The sequence below is a fragment of the Ranitomeya imitator genome, chromosome 2, assembly GCF_032444005.1.
Source record: "Ranitomeya imitator isolate aRanImi1 chromosome 2, aRanImi1.pri, whole genome shotgun sequence".
NCBI lineage: Eukaryota > Metazoa > Chordata > Amphibia > Anura > Dendrobatidae > Ranitomeya > Ranitomeya imitator.
This window is the reverse complement of record NC_091283.1, coordinates 329,179,136-329,200,979: the sequence shown is the minus strand read 5'-3', so window position 1 is coordinate 329,200,979 and position 21,844 is coordinate 329,179,136. Positions and strand designations below refer to the sequence as shown.

The window sequence follows — 21,844 nt, the reverse complement described above, 5'->3', positions numbered from 1 at the left end:
CTATCGAGTACTTGGGGGCGAAGAGGCATTGAGCCGAACTCTGTCACACCTTCTTAGAAGCTATGTAAGGCTTCTTTCACACTAGCGTCGGAATCTCCCCATCGCAATGCGTCGGGGAGAGATTCCGACGCTAGCGTTTGCTGCATTGCACAATGGAGGCAGCGGATGCATTTTTCCGGCGCATCCGCTGTCCCATTGTAAGGTGCGGGGAGGTGGGGGGCGGAGTTCCGGCCGCGCATGCGCGGTTGGAAAAAGCGGTCCGTCGGGAGAAAAAAACGTTACATGTAGGGTTTTTTTTCTCCCGACGGTCCGCCAAAGCACGACGCATTCGTCGCAAGACGGATGCGAAGTGTGCAAATCCGTCGCAAATGCGTAGTCAATAGAAGTGTATGGGGAAAAAACGCATCCCTCAAGCACTTTTGCAGGATGCGTTTTTTCTGCAAAACGACGCATTGTGACGGATTTAAAAAAACGCTAGTGTGAAAGTAGCCTTAGCTTTTCACAGCAGCAATTGGTTAAACTGCCAGAGTTTTTGTTGCAGCCGCACCTGTGCTGTCCCTGCGGTGTACATCTATGTTCTGGTGCCCAAAGAGTTCATATAGACGGCCGGTGGTGATGGAGTCAGTGACGGACTCTGGACAAATATGTTTCTAGAGCCGCAGTAGAAGATGAAGATGTCGTCCTCATCATGAAGTAGTTATTTCTCCTGTCACGTAATGAATATCTCTTGCAGTATTGCTAATGCCGATTCCAGTGTCGGTAAATGAGACGAGAATTAGCGTTATGGAAGATGAGTCTATGAGGAACGTATTCAGCTGCCGAAGAAACTGCTTGTTGTCTGTGGCCTAAATATATAGGTTTTATTAGTAGATGTAAAGAAGAAAACTAAATACTGTAAAATAGTAAATCTCCTCATATGTTTCCCTTATCTCCAGTAATTGTATTATTACACAGGATTTTTATGATGTTACATCGGCTCTTCTTCTCATTCAGGTCTCTACAATATCAGATCCTCTCAGTGAAGATTTTCTGTATAAGAGAATTTTCCTGATTTACCCATCAAAGATGGATATGGACAGAGACAAGATGGCGGAGAGGATAATACACCTCACCCTAGAGATCCTCTTCCGGCTTACTGGAGAGGTGAGAGATTCTGGTGACGTCACATTACATCATTCTTATCTATGGGAATAATAGATGGACAGAACTGGAGAGGTGAGGACTCTGGGAATGTCTGTAGTGAGATGTATTAATGTGTCTCTCCATAACCAGGATTACACAGTAGTGAAGAAGACCTCTAGTGAGCGCTGTCAGGACCCTGTGTCTCAGAGATGCGGAAGACCCCTGAGCCCAATAACGGGGCCTCCACCACACCCCCTGATACATGAGAACATCAATGACCAGAAGATCCTAGAACTCATCTACAAGATGATTGAGCTGCTGACTGGAGAGGTGACACTGCTGGGAATGCTGGGACATTATACAGTAACAATATGAAGGGATCGGGGAAATGATGGTATTGTATGTGTCAGGTTCCTATGAGATGTCAGGATGTCGCTGTCTATTTCTCCATGGAGGAGTGGGAGTATTTAGAAGAACACAGAGATCTGTATAAGGACGTCATGATGGAGGTTCCTCAGTCCTTCACAACATCAGGTAATAGGATTAAATACACACGGCCTATAATTATCTGTATGTAAAGAATGAATTCAGTCCCTGTATGTGTTTCCTCCAGATCTATCCGGTAAGATGACCGCACCAGAGAGAGGTCGCCGTCCTCTTCTTTCAGAGGACTGTAATCAAGAAGATCCCAATGTTCCTCAGGATCATCAGGTAGATGGAGAGGAGTCATTAGTCCTCCCCTATGATGTGTAAAGGTCTTGTGCTTCAGTCTTGTTTTATCCACCAGTATTATGTTTTATACTTGTATATTGAGAACGGTGGAGATGGCAGGTTTAGAGATGATCATAGATGTGACTTCTCCATCTGTCTGTGACTTTTACAATATTTGTTTCAGGGTGAAGATCTGACCCATATTAATACTACAGAGACATATGTGAGGGGTGATGAGCGGTGTAAAGAGGAGATTCCCACATATGACTACCCAGGTGAGTAGTAACCACTAAATACACAGAAGTCACAGATTCTTCTAAGTCTCCGGCTTTGGCTACTTTAGTGTTGGTGTAGTCCGGCCGTATCACAATCATGCGATCACCATTTTGCATCCCGACCACAACATTCTCCTCCACCCAAAACTGTTCAAATGACTACTGGATGAATCTACCTTCTCTCCCTTCTGTGCTGCTGAATGTGCTCATATGGTCCCTACAAGACCAGGTCCAGTCTTTCTGGCCAAACTTCGCTTTTATGATCAACAACAGTAAATGTGCAGTGAGGCCAAGTGTGAATTTCTGTACAATAACAACAGAGTTTCCCTTTATTCTGACTTTGCAATTTGTATTGAAAACTAATTTCAGGGAGGATTGTGATAAACTACATATAAACCATTACTCCTGTGCCATGATATATCTCTGAGCTGTGCGTGGCTGATGGCTGTAATATACATTTATTCACGCCTGCAGGAGATGTGTTGGTTCGAGTCCTGGTTTCATGGAATCACTCCACGTCATAAATTACATTATGTTTTGGATCCTAGGGAATTCAGATTACTACTCAATATCTCCTGAAATGGGGGCACTAATACTTTCTCTACTCTTCTGGTCAGGACTCACAGTAGCTCCAATGGTCCATTATAAATGAGTGCAACTCCGGTTTACTGTCGGAGTTCTCCCCTCGTACATACGTTGTTTTTGGGGCTGTAACTTTTTTTTTATTCTATGTCTGTTCATTCTGTATGATAGTTTGATTGTGGTGAGATCAGTCTGCCTGACTTAGGTGAGTCTGTAACTCCCTCATAGTCTTAAAAAAAAGCTCTTCATTGCCTCTTCCAAATGCCTAAGATCTAAATTTAAAGTGTCCCTGTCAGCAGGATTGTGCACAGTAACCTACAGACAGTGTCAGGTCTGCGCCGTTATACTGATTACACTGATACCTGGTGATGAAATCCGTCTTATGGTTGATTAATCTTTATTTGTAGTTTTTAGTTAATGAGATTCTCTTGCTCTGGGGCGGGGCTGTGGGCGGGGCTTTGTGTTGCTCTGATTACATATTCATCTGTATTGGCTTATGACAGGTCAATGATTCCTCACTGACCTGCCCCCTATTTTACATAATGCATATAATAGTGTTGATATAATTGTTGATAATGCCTATAATATTGTGGCTATTGTGCGGCTTAGAAATTTTTTTTTACATTCCGCAAAATGACATCAGCGGCGCCTTTCCTTTTCTATCTCTTACTTATAGATGCTACTGTGCAGGCGCCGCCATCGCCGGTGACATTTTGCTGGATGTAATTTTTTTCTAAGCCTCACAATAGCCACAATATTATAGGCATTATCAACAATAATATCAACACTATTATATGCATTATGTAAAATAGGGGGCAGGTCAGTGAGGGATCAACGACCAGTCATAAGCCAATACAGATGCATATGTAATCAGAGAACCACATAAAGCCCCGCCCACAGCCCCGCCCCGAAACATGAGAATCTCATTAACTGAAAACTACTAATACAGATTTAAAAAAAACACAAGTCGGATTTCATCACCAGGTATCATTGTAATCAGTATAACGGCGCCGACCTGACAGTGTCTGCAGGTTACTGTGCACAATCCTGCTGACAGGTTCCCTTTAACCCCTTTCTGACATCGGACATAATGATCCATCCATGTCACCTAGGCCTATTTGACTATGGACGGATCATTATGTCATATGTTTAATGTCACACTGTGACCGAAGTCGCAGTGATCACATTAAAATTCTGGCGTCTTCTTACCTGTGGGTAGATGGTGCCGTCATCCTGGGGAGTGTGTTGTGAATTCTGCTTTTGGGCTCCCTCCGGTGGTTGTAGGTGGTAATGCAGTTGTCCCTGGGCTGCAGTCCTGGACAGGTGTATCTGCTGATTGCAATTCTAACTGGGGTACTTAGGTTTGCAGGACTCATTAGTCCTTTCCAGTTGTCAATGTTTCTTGGGAAGTGTTGGACCTCTGTCTGGCTTCTCCTGCTTAGCTGCCAATTCAGCAAAGATAAGTGTCTGTTTCTTTTTCTATGGCACACAAGCTGTGTGCTTGTTTTTTGATTGTATTCCTGCTCTGAGTGTAGGATTCTCTGGAGTTGCATATATACGTTCCACGTCTTTAGTTAGATGGAGGAATTTTTGTATAATCTGCTGTGGATATTTTTGAAAGGGTTTTAATACTGACCGCACAGTACTCTGTCCTATCCTTTCCTATTTTAGCTAGAGTGGCCTCTTGTGCTAAATCTTGTTTTCTGCCTGTGTGTGTCTTTCCTCTCCTACTCACAACCAATATTTGTGGGGGGGCTGCCTATCCTTTGGGGTTCTGCTCTGAGGCAAGGTAGAATTCCTATTTCCATCTATAAGGGTATTTAGTCCTCCGGCTGTGACGAGGTGTCTAGGATTTGTTAGGTACACCCCACGGCTACTTCTAGTTGCGGTGTTAAGATCAGGATTTGCGGTCAGTATAGTTACCACCTACTCCAGTGAAAGTTTTCATGCTGCTCCAAGGTCACCGGATCATAACAGGAGTGTCGTCGCCCTCTTGCACCTATGATTGCTGTGATTGGCTGTTCAGTTCGAGCACCAATCCTAGGCTGGTGCCTGGCATTGCCAGAAAGGACCCCAATAGGGGCGATCATCGATCACATCGATTGCGCCATTTGCAGGGCACAGCCGTGGTGTGACTGCCCTGTGTCCTGCCGTTGACCTGCCTAGGATCGGAGTTGTAAGAGCACCAATCCTAAGCCGATGCCTAGCAACGCCAGGCATGGCCTGGACAAGCTGATTGGCACAATTGACGATTACATAGATCGCGCCAATCAAAGGCCACAGCCACAGTGTAACCGACCTGTGACCTGCCTAGGATCGGAGCTGTGAGTTCCGATCCCAGGCTGTTGCCAGGGTCACCAGGGCCATCTCTGATTGGTGTGATCGATGTCATCATCAATCGAACCAATGACAGGTCACAGCAGCGGTATGATTGCTCTGTGACCTATCTGTCACATCTCTGTGACCGTTCTGCAGGTCCTCACACTAGCTGAGGATTCCAGCATTGTGGTCACTCTACAGGATCTGCTGCAGTGCTGGACCTTGTGGTGCCACAGAAGCCTGTGACACCAAAATCCCTGCTGAAGAAAGAACAGAGAAGAAAGAAGACAACACTGAAGATAGAAGAGCGACAACTGCTATAAGTGTTTTGATCCCTGCCCAATCTCTCTTCATCCACCCCAATCCCCCATCCCCCTTTCTTTTCCCCTTCTTTTTACCCCTCCACCCCCCTTTGTGCCACCTCCGTGTGTACATTTAGCAGCCACCGAGCGTAGATTAGTGATGCAGTTCACCGATCAACACTTGTGCTCACTGTTTTCCACTTTTCTTTTTCACCCCCCTTTGCTCCACCTCCGTGCGCACATCCAGCAGCCACCAAGCTTTGATTAGTGATGCAGTACACTCATCAGAGCTCGTGCCTGCTGTTTTCTATTTTACTTTCTCACTCCCCTTGCGTCACCCCCCCGTGCGCACATCCAGCAGCTGCCGAGCTTTAATTAGTTAAGCAGTTCACTCATCAGAGCTCGTACCTGCTGTTTTCTATTTTTCTTTATCACCCCCATTGCACCACCAATCTTGTGCACATCCAGCAGCTGTCGAGCTTTAATTAGTTAAGCAGTTCGCTCATCAGAGCTCATGCCTGCTGTTTTACACTTTTCTTTTCACAGACATTTTTTTCTCCCTGGTTGCTTTTTTTCCTTTTAGCTTTTTCTTTCCAGACAAAAGTGTAAAAGTTTACATCAAACACTATCTCCCCCACACACACAAACAGCAGAAAAAAGTACTGACACAATCACCGTATTCATAAAAAAATGTTGTCCCAACAATGCTATTTAGTGGAGGAGGCATATGCTTTTCTTTCCTCTGACACTGATAGTGAGGAAGAGGATCCCACATTTCTTTACTTTTCAGATGTCGTCCTCCTCCTCATCTTGCTCCTCGGCTTCTGCTGAACCGCCACAGATATGTCCCACGACAGAAGATGAAGCAGCACCCACCATTCCAGAACATAAACCAGCGCACCCCATTACAGATCCCGTATGGACCTCGCTCCCTGAAAATTACTAGTACAAGTTTAACACCACCAGCCTCACAGAACTGGACTTTTTCAAAGTCTTTTTCTCTGAGGATTTTATTAACCTAATGGTGGGCCAAACTAATTTGTACGCTCAGCAATTTTTGGCACAAATCCCCGGTTCTTCATTTTCTAACTGGTCTCCTGTAGACGCAGTTCAAATGATGCAGTTTTGGGGCTTGGTCCTTCACATGGGGATCCTGAAGCAGCCAGAACTTTGGCAATATTGGAGTGTTGATGTTTTATACAACACTCCAGTGTTCTGAATGGTCATGGCCCGGAAACGATTATACAGATGGAACGCCCGCCAGGGCCGTGGGGTACTCGGTACCGGGTCCGGTAGGCTCAAAGGGGAATTTCATGGTTGTGGCGACCCGGTCTGTGGTCCTGGGCGCCCATGTTAAAGGGAAAGTCCTTAAAGGGGTTTGGTGAAGTAGGGATCAACACTGCTTAAGGGGGTCCTCTGGGGTGATGGTATGGCAGCTAGATGGTATAACTTCCCACAGGTGAAGTAGATCCCCAAGACTCCCGTGTGTAGATGAAGATGGTGAATGGTGCAGTAAAGAACGGAACACACAGGTTTGCAGTCTCTTTACCTGGTTTACTGTAGGCTTCAGGCAACTGCAGTCCAGGGCGCCACATCACAGGTACAGGCAGGTTCCGGCCAGCTTGGAAGTGAATTCAGAGTCCCCTTTTCCCGGTGGAGTTAAAAGCCTTCCTCATAGCACGGTGGAGTTGTAGTCCCTTACTGCCTATGGCATCTGATAATGTCCTCACAGTTCTCTCTGTCTTCCATAACGGTGGCACACAAACCCGTACGACAGGTGACTCAAGCCTTTTTACAGGGTCTCTATCATGACCCGGGCTCTATGTGCCATTGTGCCTCCTGGGTATTAGGGCAGACAGATGATGTGTAATCCAGCTGTCCTGACGGTTTCTGCTGTAAGTCTTCGAGTCCCTCACAACCTCGGTCTTCCTGCTACCGGTAGTCTCCGCTTCATAGGCAGATAGCTCACTCGCAGCTGTCCTCCCCAATTGGCACTCTCCTGTGCTTCGCTCTCCTGCACGCTTACTAAACAATATTCTTTCTTCCGTATTCTCTCTCTTTCTCCAGGAGCTGTAGCAACTCTGGTTACATGGCTCCTTCAGTCCTTCCGACACTCAATGTCTGACTGTTCTCTTTTCTGTCCTCTGGCAGACTGCTTGACTTCCTTTAACTCCAGACTAGAATATATTTATAGGGGAGTTCTCCTTAATCTGGGTTCAGAGCTCCCCCTTCTGGCCTGGAGTGTGAACATCTTGTGTGTATGGTGATTACCTGATAAAAGGTATCCTTCATTGCTTCCAAGCGTGACATCACTCTCCCCGTGAGGAAAGCAATGCCACTGTGACGACCAGGACCCAGGGGCGTCACACTCCCCCCATCGTTAAATCAAGTACTCCCGAACTGGGAAAAGAAGAACAACAGTAGCAAATTAATTAAAAAGTAAAAATTAAATGCTGTAACATGTAAAACAGGTTAATTAATGTAAACTTTGGCTTCCCTTTATGGGAGGTAATTGATGCTTGAATGTTACTGGAACATATAAACAAAGTATGCATACTTTCAAAAATAGAACTTATTCTATAAATGGCAACTACCCTTACAGATATACTATTTTAAATTCTCTTTATTCAAAGTGCAAAAACCAACATTTGCTTTTCTTTAATTTACAATCTCTTGCTATACTTCCTTTAACACTGTCTGCATATAATACTATCTACTTCCAACAATATTTATTACTTTCCTAAAAGTGCAAACACTAGCTGTATATTCTAGCTATCAAATATATACCATATCCGCTCTCTACTAAGCATTTTCACTTTCACAAAGTGCAACAATTTTCAACATTTTCTGTACTGAGGTAGTGCATTTAATTGTGCAATTAATACTCAAGTCAATTAATAACTTTATAACAGCAGCAACGAAGCGATGGACCCGTCATCAACCCCCAACGTAGGGCTCGGACGGACTACAAGGCATATCCAGACCCGGTGTTCCGCCACGCCAAATGGGTTTTTCTTCAGGTCTCTGTAAACAAATCAACATTTAAGGCAACATTTGAAACAGTTTCTTTAAAGCTTCTTTGTAAAACCAGTAGGAAGCACCTAAATAGGTGCCAACTATATACAATGGAAAGTTTTTGGATCATACTTATCCATGATCTCACTGTCTTTAAACAAATGATCCCTTAAAACAATGGAACTCCTTAGTGCAAAAACCTTTGCCAGGTTAAACGAAACTTTTGAACAGCTAACTTATTCACAGTCAGGTTCTTCTTATTTACTTTGGCTGTTTCCATGGTAACATTTGGCGTTGGCTGCTTCCTGGCCTGGGAAGATCATGGGCCAAAGTTACTCTTGGTGACACGTAGATATCATGGGTTTTGTACTCATGTACCGTCAAGTCATGTCCTGCAATAGGGATTTGCGTGGCCTGGGTACACATGGTAACTGGTGCTGTAGGCCGTGCAGTCTCAGTAGTTGTCATGGTGCAAACTGTTGTTTTGGTGATGGCTTTAGGGGCTAGTGTCACAGTTGATGCAGTAGTTGTGACCACTTTGGCACTCTTGGGCGGCACGGTGGCGCAGTGGTTAGCACAGCAGCCTTGCAGCTCTGGAATCCTGGGTTCAAACCCCACCAAGGGCAACATCTGCAAAGCGTTTCTATGTTCTCTCCGTGTTTGCGTGGGTTTCCTCCGGGCACTCCAGTTTCCTCCCACATTCCAAAGACATACTGATAGGGAATTTAGATTGTGAGCCCCATCGGGGTCAGTGATGATAATGTGTGCAAAATGTAAAGCGCTGCAGAATTTGTTAGCGCTATATAAATATAAAGATTATTATTATTAGATGGCGCTGCTAGTGTTTTAGGCCTGGTACTGGTACCCTTTAAATTAGGAGCAGAGTCTTTACATTTCCTCACGTTCAAGGCATACCATCCCTTATCACCAAAATGTTGAGTGTAGGTTACAGTGTCCCCTGGATACAAGTCCCTGTCCGGGTGTCCTTCCCTGAGGTGAGATTCTACATCTCTCCTGTTAACAAACACATCTGGATAAAGATCTGGCTCCGTTATGAACCCCCAGCCTCATTTCAGTCTGAAGACCACTACAGTGCCCTACCTCAGCGGGGCTTGGTTTGTTTGTTTGCCTCTGCGGGCCTGAGCTTTAGCGTGCAGATCTTTTTTCATCAAACGCTTTGCGCCTGGCCTGGTATTGCTTATCCTTCTCTCCCTATTTATAAGCAAGTTGCTGCTGCTATTTCTCCCAGCTGAGGACTTCCATCACTTCTGCTTCTTTCCTTTCTACCCCGGGGAACCCAATCAGATCTGTCCCAGGGTTCACCCAGCGGTACACTGTCTTTTCGGCGTATATTTCGCTTTTCATATTGGTGGGCTAGATCCACCCTAGCTTCCACCCCACGCTCCGGGTCCAGGCTCCTCACCGCCTCGTCCTCCATGTTCCTTCCTGTTTCCTCGTCTGGTTCCCGCTCTCTCCTGCAGGGACAGAGCTTCTTCTTCCTCCTTCTCCCGCCATTCAGGATCAGGAGGCGGATCTCACTGGCTGACGGGCATGTTCTCAGGGTGCAAAAGTATCTGGAATGGTCAGCCATTATTTTCGCGCCGCACAGCTAGTCCCCGCCCATGATTGCGCACTTTTCTTTTCCAGCGATCCTCATGGCGCTATCATGGTGACAATAATGGCGGCAATGCACAGTTTGCAGTCTCTCAGCACAACACAGTCTCTTAGGCGCACATGACCCAATTCTCAGGGTCGGTCCATCCTGTTCATGATGCCAAAAATGGAATGCCCGCTAGGGCCGTGGGGTACTCTGTATCGGGTCCGGTCGGCTCAAAGGGGGATGTCACGGTGGCGGCGACCCGGTCCGTGGCCCTGGGCGCCTATGTTAAAGGGAATGTCCTTAAAGGGGTTTGGTGAGTAAAGTTTGTTCGTGATGCCACCTGTGGTATTCGGTCAGTAGGGACCGACACTGCTTAAGTGGGTCTTCTGGGGTGATGGTATGGCAGCTAGACGGTATAACTTCCCACAGGTGAAGTAGGTCCCCAGAGCTCACGTGTGTAGATGGAGATGGTGAATGGTGCAGTAAAGCACGGAGGACACAGGTTTGCAGTCTCTTTACCTGGTTTACTGTAAGCTTCAGGCAATCGCAGTCCAGGGCACCAGATCATAGGTACAGGCACAGTCCGGCCGGCTTGGAAGCGAATTCAGAGTCCCCTTTACCAGGTGAAGTTAAAAGCCTTCCACATAGCACGGTGGTGTTATAGTCCATTACTGCCTATGGCTTCTGATAAAGTCCTCACAGTTCTCTCTGTATTCCATAAAGGTATAGGGTCTCTATCACAACCCGGGCTCTATATGCCACTGTGGCTCCTGGGTATTAGAGCAGACAGGTGATGTGTAATCCTGGTGTCCTGCCGATTTCTGCTGTAAGCCTTAGAGTCCCTCACAACCTCGCTCTTCCGGCTACTGGTAATCTGCGCTTCACAGGGAGATAGCTCACTTGCAGCTGTCCTCCCCAAATATCACTCTCTTGTGCTTCGCACTCCTGCACGCTCACTAAACAATAGTCTTCCTTCCATATTCTCTCTCTTTCTCCAGGAGCTGTAGCAACTCTGGCTACACGGCTCCTTCAGTCCTTCCGACACTCAATGTCTGACTGCTCTCTTCTCTGTCCTCTGACAGACTGCTTGACTTCCTTTCCCTCCAGACCAGAATATATTAATAGGGGAGTTCCCCTTAATCTGGGTTCAGAGCTCCCACTTCTGGCCTAGAGTGTGAACATGTTGTGTGTATGGTGATTACCTGATAAAAGGTATCCTTCATTGCTTCCAAGCATGACATCACTCTCCCCATGAGGAAAGAAATGCCATTGTGATGACAAGGACCCTGGGGCGTCACACCGATAATGCACAGTGTCCCCCACGAGATGACCCCAACTTTGACAGACTGTTCAAAGTTCGGTCGGTCATCGAACGCTTCAGCACAAAGTTTGCTGAAGTGTATGTGCCCCAAAGGGATGTCTGCGTGGATGAGCCCTTAATTTATTTTAACCCTTTAGCGACATGCTCTGTACTAGTACTAGGACTGCTCTGGGGCAACTGCTTTTGTGCCACGAGAAGTACTAGTACGGTGGTGTTGTCACCGCAGTCTCACGGTGAGCACCGCGGCGATCGCGTGTGGGTGTCAAACTGAACTGTGTACTGGGGTACAACAAAAACATGGGGGACGTTGATCTCTCTGATCAACTTCTCCAGCCGTACAGTGCTTTGAGAAAGGCCAAGGTGTGGTACAAAAAGCTTGCCGTGCATATCATACAAATGGCAATGCTCAACGCTTTCCTGCTATTACCATGTGCAGTCCAGACGGCTACGTTGTACCTTCAGTTCCAGGAGGTAGTGATTAAGGCTCTGATATTTGGCACTCAGGAAGGAGCGGGCCCCAGTACTTCCGGAACTGAAGATGCTCGTATCGTACCAGGTCAGCATTTCCCAGGGGAGGTCCCTCAAACTGGAAAAAAAGAAGGTCGCAAAAGAGGTGCCGAGTGTGTTACAAAAGGGAAATACGCAAGGACACCATTTATCAATGCAACACCTGCCCTGACAATCCTGGGCTGTGTATGAAAGATTGCTTCAAACTGTACCACACCTCCATGCACAACCAAATTCATTTCTGACTTACACAACTGATGTATAACAACCTGACAAACACTACGCAACTCACGCTGCCAAAAAAGAAACAGAGAAGCACATTGCTAAGGAGAGTAAAATTAATCCCAAACTGTTTTTCAACTATATCAATAGTAAAAGAATCAAAAGGGAAAGTGTAGGCCCCTTCAAAAATTGTGAAGAATAGTTGTAGATGACGAGGAAAAAGCTAATATATTTAAACACCTTCTTCTACGCAGTATTCAAAAATAAAATGCTAGGTGAAATGCCGAGAGACAAAAAAACCCTATATTAAGGGTCACCAATCTAACCCAAAAAAAGATAAGAAACCAGGTAAATAAGATTAAAATAGATAAATCTCTGGGTCTGGATGGCATACACCCATGAGAACTAAGTAATGTTATAGACAAGCCATTGTTTCTTATATTTAGGGAATCTGTAATGACAGGGTCTGTTCCACAGGACTGGGCGCATAGCAAATGTGGTACCAATATTCAAAAAGGGCTTTACAAGTGAACCTGGAAATTATAGGCCAGTAAGTCTAACCTCTATTGTTGGTAAAATATTTGAAGGGTTTCTGAGGGATGTTATTCTGGATTATCTCAATGAGAATAACTGTTTAACTCCATATCAGCATGGGTTTATGAGGAATTGCTCCTGTTAAACCAATCTAATCAGCTTTTATGAAGAGGTAAGTGTTCTGCCTAGGAGGGGCGGGCATCCAAGAGTGGACCCTCTGGGTCATGGCACCAAAGCTCCACTAGGTGAGCTGTCCAGGTGAGACCAACTCCTATACAGGGATCGTTAGGGGCAGGCCCAGGGGAGTCAGATACCGCGACAGCCGGTTACAATAGGGGCGGCTCGTCGAGAAGCAGAGGGAGAGAATGGATAAGAGCCGGCAGTCCAGCCAAAAACTGGGAAAACTGAAACTGGGAACAAGGTAGGAACAGGAGGTGCTGGAGGTAGAACCCTAGGAACTAGGGTATAGGACAGAGAGAGGGACTGGAACTCAGAACGGGGACCTGGAGAAAGAAACCACAGGGACAGGGCAAGGGAGTGATGTCCAGAAACAAGGAGGAATGAGGACTGCCAGGAGGAACTAACAGGGGAACAATGGTAGCAGTGGGAAGAATCCCACAGAAGCAGGCTAAACAGCATACGCCGAAGCACACAATAATGTGGAGCCTCCATTAGGGGAGGGTGGCCTGATATATCCAGTGGCAGCATCTGATTGGAACAGCAGTTGTGCCGCAGCCTAAGGCGCATGCACAAACTCACCGCTGGCCGCGATACAGACAGCACAGGAGAGACACTCCGGGACCCACGACCAGCGGAACGCCAATGCGCCGGCATGGAGCGGTAAGTATTAGGCGGTGGATCGGGCGCAATGGCGGGAGAAGCAACGGAAGCGTCGAGAGCAGCAGTGGCTGCAAGCATGACAGTAAGCTATAGACCGGACCAAGGTGTGTCATTGGACGTGGTATATCTTGAATTTTCCAAAGCGTTTGGTACCGTGCCAATGCTGGGTCTGGGGGAAAATGTGTTTAAATGGGTAAGTAACTGGCTTAGTGATAGAAAGCAGAGAGTGGTTATAAATGGTATATTCTCTAACTGGGTCATTGTGGCCAGTAGGGTACTGCAGGGGTCGGTGTTGGGACCTATTCTCTTCAACATATTTATTAATGATCTGGTGGAAGGTTGACACAGTAAAATATCGATATTTGCAGATGATACAAAGCTATGTAAATAAGTCAATACAAGAGAAGATAGTATTCTGTTACAGATGGATCTGGATAAGTTGGAAACTTGGGCCGAGAGATGACAAATGCAGTTTAACAATGATAAATGTAAGGTTATACACATGGGAAGAAGGAATCAATATCACCATTACACCTGAATGGGAAACCACTGGGTAAATCTGAAATGGAGAAGGACTTGGGGATCCTAGTTAATGATAAACTTACCTGGAGCAGCCAGCGCCCGGCAACGGCTGCCTAGGCATACAGGATCATGGGGTGCATTAAAAGAGGTTTGAATACACATGATGAGAGCATTATACTGCCTCTGTAAAAATCTCTGGTTAGACCGCACATGGAGCACTGTCTACAGTTTTGGGCATCGGTGCTCAGGAAGGATATAATGGAACTAGAGTGATTAGAAAGGAGGGCAACAAAATTAATTAATAAAGGGGATGGTTGAACTACAATACCCAGAGAGATTAACAAAATTAGGATTATTTAGTCTAGAAAAAAGACGACTGAGGGGCTATCTAATAACCATGTATAATTATATAAGAGGACAATACAAATTTCTCCAAGAATTGTTTATACCAAGGAAGGTGACGGTCACAAGGGGGCATTCTCTGCGTCTGGAGGAGAGAAGGTTTTTCCACCAACATAGAAGAGGATTCTTTACTGTTAGGGCTGTGAGAATCTGGAATTCCTTGCCTGAGGAGGTGGTGATGGCAAATTCATTTGAGGGGTTCAAGAGAGGCCTGGATGTCTTCCTGGAGGGTAACAATATTGTATCTTACAGTTATTAAGTTCTTTAGAAGGACGTAGACCTGGGGATTTATTCTGACGAAATATAGGCTGAACTGGATGGACTCTAGATTACGGAGTGAGCAGACATGTCTATCTGCTCTCTGCAAGACGGAGGAGACAGAGGAGATAATATGGCGCCGTGCTATTGGCAGCCCATTGCAGCAGCAGCTACTCTTTTTTTTTTTTTGTTTCTGTATGTTGTCTGTTCTTTTGGACTTTCTACTGGCCTTGGTACCTTTATGGACTCCTAATTTGTAAACACAGATTGATGGATGGTTTATACTCTGTGGATCGCACTGTTTCTGTGTGATGGACCATTGTGGGAAGGCGGAAACCACTCACCCATACAACCAACTTCCTCTGGGCACGCAGTGCTGGATCAGCACCCGGATCTGCCACTACTACGTACATCGCCCCCTACAGGTACATGCAACTCCTAAATGGATACCAGTGATGCGACGCACCCATGGACATGAATCTAATGCAACCACTACCAGCTACAGTTCCACAATACACACAGCTTCTACTTTGTTGGTTACTGATGCAGGCATCCGTGTACAGAGGAGAACACTGGAAACAGTCAGATACAGTGCGGACTGGAGCGAAGGACAGGGACAGTGATCTGCTGGTTGCCCCTAAAGGTACCGTCACAGTCAGCAACTTTTGAACGATAACGATAGCGATCCGTGACGTTGCAGTGTCCTGGATAGCGATCTCGTTGTGTTTGACACGCAGCAGCAATCTGGATCCTGCTGTGACATCGCTGGTCGTAGCTAAAAGTCCAGAACTTTATTTCGTCGCTGGATCACCCGCTGTCATCGCTGGATCGGCGTGTGTGACGCCGATCCAGCGATGTGTTCACTGGTAACCAGGGTAAATATCGGGTTACTAAGTGCAGGGCCGCGCTTAGTAACCCGATATTTTCCCTGGTTACCCGGGGACTTCGGCATCGTTGGTTGCTGGAGAGCTGTCTTTGTGACAGCTCTCCAGTGACCACACAACGACCTAAACAGCGACGCTGCAGCGATCGGCATCGTTGTCTATATCGCTGCAGCGTCGCTAAATGTGACGGTACCTTAAGTCTGTCACTAAATGTGTTGTGTATTCAAGGGAGCAGGATGAAGGCTACTCCAGCTGTGACCGTACCACTTGTTCCCCGTGAAGTGTGGGGACCTTTCAGAGGCTGCAGAGCAGGAAAAATAGATGAATTCCAGGAAAAGAAGGTTTAAACCAGCAGTCCTATCCATTATCATGGATAATGTACGCTCGCTGGGAAATAATACAGATGAACTGCTAGCCCTGTGTAAAACCCAGTCGGAGTTCAAGGAATGCAATCTCATGTGCTTTACAGAAACCTGGTTACTTGGGGAGGTCCCGGATTCTAGTGTCTCGATTCCGGGGTTTCACATGGTTCGGGCTGATAGAGACAAAGCTAAGTGTGGTAAGAAGAAGGGTGGTGGGGTGATACTAGACATTAATAACAGATTGTGCAATCAGCGGCACATAACTGTGAAGGAAAGTCATTGCTGTCAAAACATTGAACTCTTAAGGTACCGTCACACTAAGCGACGCTGTAGCGATACCGACAACGATCTGGATTGCTGCAGCGTCGCTGTTTGGTCGCTGGAGAGCTGTCACACAGACAGCTCTCCAGCGACCAACTATGCCGGTAACCAGGGTAAACATCGGGTTACTAAGCGCAGGGCCGAGCTTAGTAACCCGATGTTTACCTGGTTACCAGCGTAAAAGTAAAAAAAAAACCAAACACCACATACTTACCTTCCGCTGTCTGTCCCTCGGCGCTCTGCTTCTCTGCCCTGTGTAAGCACAGCGGCCGGAAAGCACAGCGGTGACGTCACCGCTCTGCTTTCCGGCCGCTGTGCTTACACAGGGCAGAGCGCCGAGGGACAGACAGCGGAAGGTAAGTATGTAGTGTTTGTTTTTTTTTTACTTTTACGCTGGTAACCAGGGTAAACATCGGGTTACTAAGCGCGGCCCTGCGCTTAGTAACCCGATGCTTACCCTGGTTACCAGCGAAGACATCGCTGAATCGGCGTCACACGCCGATTCAGCGATGTCAGCAGGAAGTCCAGCGACGAAATAAAGTGCTGGACTTTCTGCAGCGACCAACGATGTCACAGCAGGATTCTGATCACTGCTGTGTGTCAAACTGAACGATATCGCTAGCCAGGACGCTGCAACGTCACGGATCGCTAGCGATATCGTTCAGTGTGACGGTACCTTTAGCAGTTGGCCTCAGGCCCCACTATCTACCTAGGGAATTCTCCATTTGCATTACAGTAGTCATGTATATACCTCCATCCGCAAACCAACAGGCAGCTGGGGAAGTGTTGTCAGGGGTGTTGGCTCGCCTTCAGACAAAGCACCCAAACTCGTTAACTGTAATCTCTGGGGACTTTAACAGAGACATGATCTCAAAGGCTCTTCCAAAGTTCTATCAATATGTAAAATGTGCCACAAGAAACAACAGCATATTGGATCTCCTCTATGCGAATGTTAAAGACGCCTATTCATCGTCTGCACTACCCCTTGGGGAAATCTGACCACAACCACATACTATTGTCTCCATCATACCAACCTGTTGTTAGCAAACAACCAGCCACAATAAAACGAATCAGGAAGTGGACTCCAGCAGCAGAGGAGGCTCTACAAGACTGCTTTGACCTCTCAGACTGGGAGGTGATATGCGATAGGGGAGATCATCATGATGTAAATGATATTGCCGGGCAAGTAACTGATTATATAAATTTTTGTACTGACACTGTTGTACCAGCTAAAAAGATTTGATGTTATGCAAATAACAAGCCTTGGCATTTAAAATGAAGGATGCAAAGAAACTGAAATTGATACAAAGGGATTTAAAGGGGAAAATGAAGAATGCCTGTGAGGCGTTCCGAATTAAATTAAATTAGGAAATAAATTGTCACACAACAATTCCATGGAGGTGTGGTCTGGCATGAAACAGCTAACTGGGTTTAAGGCAAAGTCAGAGCATGGGGAAGTGGATCTGCCCTTGGCTAATGAAATGAATGAATTTTTCAACAGATTCACCAACACAAGCACAGCGCCATAAGGAATGGGGGATGGAGCTGGGAAACGATCGGCAGCATTGACATTGGGGGATAAACTGCCTGCTTTCACTGTCTCCCAAAGCGACGTGAGAAAACAGTTTAGTAGACTTGTTATTGGCAAAGCAGCTGGGGCCGATGGCCTCAGTCCACGTGTCCTCAGAGCGTGTGCAAGCATACTGTGTACTGTCTTCCAGTCTAACTGGAGCCTTCAATCACGGGGTACCAGAACTGTGGAAGACCGCCTGCCTGTGCCGGTTCCTAAGACCACTTTTCCAACTTCCTTACAAGACTATCGTCCAGTGGCCTTAAGATCACGTGCTATGAAGTCCCTGCAGAGAATAATACTCGCCTACTTGTGTCCAAAGGTGAGGGCTTTTACTGACCCCCTACAGTTTGCGTACAAGCAGAGATTAGGGGCGGATGATACTTTAGTGTCTCTGCTACATACAGTACATTCATTCTTGGACAATGATGGAATTGTAGTGTGCGCCATGTTCTTTGACTTCTCAAGTGCTTTCAATACCTTACAGCAGCCCAAACTACAAAACAAGTTGACTGATATGGCGGTAGATGAGGGGATGGGGAACTGGATAAGTGACTAATTGACAGACAGACCACAGTTTGTAAGGATGGGGGAGGTGGTATCTGGCAGTGTACGGAGCAGTGTTGGAGCCCCTCAGGGTACAATTCTGTCACCTTTCCTCTTCACATTGTTTACAGCTGACTTTCAGTATAAATCTGATTTTTGTCACCTCCAAAAATTCTCAGATGACTCGTTGATTGTAGGGGGCATTGTGGGGGGCCAGGGGAGGAGGAATATAGAAGGGTGGATTCTGACTTTGTGGACTGGTGCCGGACCAACTGTCTAGAACTAAATGTAAAGAAACCCAAGGAGTTGGTGGTGAGTTATAGAAGGAAAAAGGAGGATTACTTACCAATCAATATTGCTGGCCAGGAGGTTGAGATTGTTGAGAGCTGCAAATATTTGGGGGTTCACCTTGACAGTAAACTCAGATTGGAAGTGTCATACAGAAAAGGTTTACAAGAAGGGAATGAGCAGACTGTACTTTCTTCGAAAGCTCAGGTCGTTCAATGTGTGCAGTAAAATGCTGGAAATGTTCTACCCGTCTGTTATGGTAAGCACCATCTTTTTTGCTATCAATTGCTGAAGGAGTTGTGCGAGTAGCTGATGCTAATAAGCTCAACAAACTTATCAAGAAGGCAAGCGCTGCTGTTGGCCTCCATCAGGACTCTTTTGAGGAGGTATTGGAGTATAGGATTCAGATGAAGTGTAGGGCTATAATGAACAATAATACACACCCACTATACGAGCTGTTCTTGAAGCAGAAGAGCACATTCAGCAGCCGTCTAATCCTACTTAGGTGTATCTGCTATGGAGATGTATAATCATTTCCAAAGGGTGGTAGACAACAATGACTGATTGCAGGTGTACTAATGTCAATTAACAGTGACTTATATACCTGAACTACCCACATTTATTTGTTATGCAATGTTGCTATACTTGTGCAAGATTTGTGTCCTAATATTTTATGTACTGCTGTTTGTATTGCTGCTGTAATATCGTTATTTCCCCCGAGATCAATAGAGTGTATCATATCGTATCGTATGTCTTTTTTCGGCCTTGCTATCTATTTTACTATGTTGCTATGTTATACATTACATACATTATAAAATTCATATACCAGGTAACAGTAGATTAGTTCCAAAAGGGGTCACTTGTTGGGCATTGCCACTGTTTAGGCACATCTACATACGTTCCTTAAAGGGTCTAGTTACCCAAAAAATGTTTTTAACTGTTTAGGCACATCAGGGGCACTGCAAACGTAACATGATGCCATCAGACCATTCCATCAAAGTCTGCATTCCAAAACTCACTACTTCTCATCCCAGCCCCAACGTGTGGCCAAACAGTAGTTTTTTTCCCATATATGGGGTATCGGCATACTCACCACAAATTGGATAACAACTTTTGGGGTCCAATTCTCCTGTTACCCTTGGGAAAATAAAAAATTGGGGACTAAAAGATAATTTTAGGAAAAAAATAGGATTTTTTATTTTTACTACTGGGCGTTATAAACTTTAGTGAAACACTTGGGGGATAAAAGTTCTCACCACACATCTAGATAAGTTCCTTGGGGGCTCTAGTTTCCAAAATAGTGTCAAACTTGTGGGGTTTCCACTGTTTAGGCACATCAGGGGCTCTCCAAACACGACATGGCATCCGAACTCAATTCCAGCAAATTTTTGCGGTGAAAAAGTCAAACGGTGCTCCTTCTCTTCAGAGCTCTGCCATGCGCCTAAACAGTGGATTTTCCCCATATATTGGGTATTGGAATATTCAGCAGAAATTGCATCATAAATTTTGGAGTTATTTTTTTCCGGTTACCCTTGTGAAATTAACAAAAAATTTACATTTCAGTGAAAAAAAGTTAAATGTTCATTTTTCCCTTCCACATTCTATTAATTAATGTGAAGCACCTAAAGGGTTAGTAAACTTCTTGAATGTGGTTTTGATCAGCTTGAGGGGTGTAGTTTTTAGAATGGTGTCACTTTGGGGTATTTTCTGCCATATAGACCCCTCAAAGTGACTTCAAATATGAGGTGGTCCCAAAACAAAAATGGTTTTGTACATTTTGTTGTAGAAATGAGAAATCGCTGTAAAAAAAAAATTGTTTCCAAAATTGTGCTGATGTAAAGTAGACGTGTGGGAAATTTCATTTATTAACTATTTTGTGTGACATATGTCTCTGTTTTAAGAGCAAAAAAATTAAAATTTGAAAATTGCTAAATTTCCATTTTTTACACAAACGCAAGTTATAACGATTTTTTTTACCCCTAATGTTAAGTACAATATGTCAGGAAAAAACAGTCTCAGAATTGCCAAGCTCCGTTGGAAGTGTTCCAGAGTTATTAGCTCATAAAGGGACAGTGGTCATAATTGTAAATATTGATCTGTTTATTAACCCATTTCTGTGATTAGATGTACTATTCCATCCATATGACCTGGGCTTACCTTCTCATGGATGGAATAGTATGTTATAGCCGATCGGCCGCACCCACAGGTGGTGTGCAGCCGATCGCGGCCGGGTGTCAGCTGATTCTTACAGCTGACACCCAGCACGTTAACCCCTGGAACACTGCAATCAAACATGAACGCAGTGTTTTGGAGCCGGCCAAGGGGCTGACAGCCCCTCTGGTTTTGGTTCGAAGATCATGCGGCACGCTGCGGGGTCCTGATCACTGCCATGGAAACCTCTGGGTCTCCAGAGCTGAGAGACTTCTTGTCATGCAGAGTGATGATCAGGAAGTCTCTCAGGTCAGTGTAAAATACATGCAGCACTGACCGCTTCTATAGCATGCAGATGTGCATGCTATAGAAGTGATCAGTCTGCACAAAATGAGAGTCCCATAGCTTGACAAAGTATAAAAGTAAGAATCAAATAATTTTTTTAAATAATTATAAAAATATTTTAAAAAAAATAATAATAATAAAAAAACAATATTCTATCAAATAAATATAAATAAATAAAAATAAATATTTGAATGGAAAAAAAATGTAAACAATAAAATGACACATATTTGGTATCATTGTGTCCGTAATGACCCGTCTTATAAAACTATCCCACTAGTTAACCCCTTTAGTGGACACCATAAAAAAAGGCAAAAAACAATGCTTTATCATCATACTGCCGAACAAAAAGTGGAATAACACACAATCATAAAGACAGATATAAATTACTATGGTACCGGTGAAAATATCATCTTGTCTTGCAAAAAGCAAGCCCCCATACAGCTCCATCACCGGAAAAATAAAAAAGTTATAGCTCTAAGAATAAAACCATGCAAAAATATTATTTTTTATATATAATAGTTTTTTTTGTATAAAAGCACCAAAACATAAAAAAATATAAATGAGGTATCGCTGTAATCGTACTGACCTGAAGAATAAAACTGCTTTATCAATTTTACCACACACGGAATGGTATAAACGCCTCCCCCAAAAGAAATTCATGATTTGCTGGTTTTTGTTCATTTGTTGTTTCCCAAAAATCGGAATAAAAAACGATAAACAAATGTCATGTGCCCGAAAATAGTACCGATATAAACGTTAACTCGTCATGCAAAAAACAAGACCTCACATGAGTCTGTGGTCCAAAATATGGAGAAATTATAGCTCTCAAAATATGGTGATGCAAA

The 21,844-nt window shown here is 45.0% G+C and overlaps 1 pseudogene; it reads left to right on the top strand.

Moving 5' to 3' along the window:
• LOC138663571 (zinc finger protein 585A-like) overlaps window positions 1–21,844 on the top strand; it is a 170,333-nt pseudogene that overhangs the window by 43,121 nt on the left and 105,368 nt on the right.